Consider the following 2,500-nt stretch of genomic DNA (forward strand, 5'->3'; position numbering starts at 1 on the left):
GTGCCGAAACCCGGGATTGAACCAGGCACCTTCAGATCTTCAGTCTAACGCTCTCCCAACTGAGCTATTTCGGCCTGCTGCTATCTGTGGTCTTCATACTTTGATTTGAACCATTCAACAAACTAGATGCATGACCTGGATATTTACCCTTATATGTTTGAGATATGTTTTAAGGAGTCCTGTATCATTCAGCAGTTAACTTGTGCAATGGGTAAATAGCGTTTTTGGGATCCGGGTTAGGTAGCGTTTTTTTAACTCTGAATGGACTAGCACTATATTACCCAGACGTATTTGGCCTGAGTAGGTAAGCAATGTCATCTGACTACTGACATCTGTGTTCAAGGGGAAGTTGAAGGTAAGGCAGACAAGAGGTTACTTTACAAAAAAGCATGAAATGGGAAACATTCATAGTCTAACCTGAAGGCAAGAAATGTGGAAGCAAGTTTAGAATGAGGACAGAAAGCAAAGTCTATGTTAAATTACTTGTGTTGTATATCAGTTGGAAAAAATTTGATGAATAGAGAAAAAAGTACTGCAGCTGATTCCAATACCTCTTTTGTCAGAAGCAAGGAACCTCTCAACTGTGCCGAAACCCGGGATTGAACCAGGCACCTTCAGATCTTCAGTCTAACGCTCTCCCAACTGAGCTATTTCGGCCTGCTGCTATCTGTGGTCTTCATACTTTGATTTGAACCATTCAATAAACTAGATGCATGACCTGGATATTTACCCTTATATGTTAGAGATATGTTTTAAGGAGTCCTGTATCATTCAGCAGTTAACTTGTGCAATGGGTAAATAGCGTTTTTGGGATCCGGGTTAGGTAGCGTTTTTTTAACTCGGAATGGACTAGCACTATATTACCCAGACGTATGTGGCCTGAGTAGGTAAGCAACGTCATCTGACTACTGACATCTGTGTTCAAGGGGAAGTTGAAGGTAATGCAGACAAGAGTTTACATTACAAAAAAGCATGAAATGGGAAACATTCATAGTCTAACCTGAAGGCAAGAAATGTGGAAGCAAGTTTAGAAGGAGGACACAAAGCAAAGTCTATGTTAAATTGCTTGTGTTGTATATCAGTTGGAAAGAATTTGATGAATAGAGAAAAAAGTACTACAGCTGATTCCAAGACCTATTTTGTTAGAAGCAAGGAACCTCTCAACTGTGCCGAAACCCGGGATTGAACCAGGGACCTTTAGATCTTCAGTCTAACGCTCTCCCAACTGAGCTATTTCGGCCTACTGCTAGCTGTGGTCTTCATACTTTGATTTGAACCATTCAACAAACAAGATGCATGACCTGGATATTTACCCTTATATGTTAGAGATATGTTTTAAGGAGTCCTGTATCATTCAGCAGTTAACTTGTGCAATGGGTAAATAGCGTTTTTGGGATCCGAGTTAGGTAGCGTTTTTTTTAACTCTGAATGGACTAGCACTATATTACCCAGACGTATTTGGCCTGAGTAGGTAAGCAATGTCATCTGACTACTGACATCTGTGTTCAAGGGGAAGTTGAAGGTAAGGCAGACAAGAGGTTACTTTACAAAAAAGCCTGAAATGGGAAACATTCATAGTCTAACCTGAAGGCAAGAAATGTGGAAGCAAGTTTAGAAGGAGGACACAAAGCAAAGTCTATGTTAAATTGCTTGTGTTGTATATCAGTTGGAAAGAATTTGATGAATAGAGAAAAAAGTACTACAGCTGATTCCAAGACCTATTTTGTTAGAAGAAAGGAACCTCTCAACTGTGCCGAAACACGGGATTGAACCAGGGACCTTTAGATCTTCAGTCTAACGCTTCCCAACTGAGCTATTTCGGCCTGCTGCTATCTGTAGTCTTCATACTTTGATTTGAACCATTCAACAAACTAGATGCATGACCTGGATATTTACCCTTATATGTTAGAGATATGTTTTAAGGAGTCCTGTATCATTCAGCAGTTAACTTGTGCAATGGGTAAATAGCGTTTTTGGGATCCGGGTTAGGTAGCGTTTTTTTAACTCTGAATGGACTAGCACTATATTACCCAGACGTATTTGGCCTGAGTAGGTAAGCAATGTCATCTGACTACTGACATCTGTGTTCAAGGGGAAGTTGAAGGTAATGCAGACAAGAGGTTACTTTACAAAAAAGCATGAAATGGGAAACATTCATAGTCTAACCTGAAGGCAAGAAATGTGGAAGCAAGTTTAGAATGAGGACAGAAAGCAAAGTCTATGTTAAATTACTTGAGTTGTATATCAGTTGGAAAAAAATTGATGAATAGAGAAAAAAAGAACTGCAGCAGATTCCAAGCCCTCTTTTGTCAGAAGCAAGGAACCTCTCAACTGTGCCGAAACCCAGGATTGAACCAGGGACCTTCAGATCTTCAGTCTAATGCTCTCCCAACTGAGCTATTTGGGCCTGCTGCTATCTGTGGTCTTCATACTTTGATTTGAACCATTCAATAAACTAGATGCATGACCTGGATATTTACCCTTATATGTTAGAGAAATG

The 2,500-nt window shown here is 40.0% G+C and overlaps 1 non-coding gene across 1 annotated transcript; it reads right to left on the minus strand.

Moving 5' to 3' along the window:
* Positions 1–1,167: 1,167 nt before the first annotated feature.
* Positions 1,168–1,240, minus strand: TRNAF-GAA (transfer RNA phenylalanine (anticodon GAA)). Its single transcript has one exon. It is a non-coding gene; the product is annotated as a tRNA-Phe (tRNA).
* Between the last annotated feature and the right edge of the window lie 1,260 nt (positions 1,241–2,500).

The sequence above is a fragment of the Lissotriton helveticus genome, chromosome 8 (genome assembly GCF_964261635.1).
Source record: "Lissotriton helveticus chromosome 8, aLisHel1.1, whole genome shotgun sequence".
NCBI lineage: Eukaryota > Metazoa > Chordata > Amphibia > Caudata > Salamandridae > Lissotriton > Lissotriton helveticus.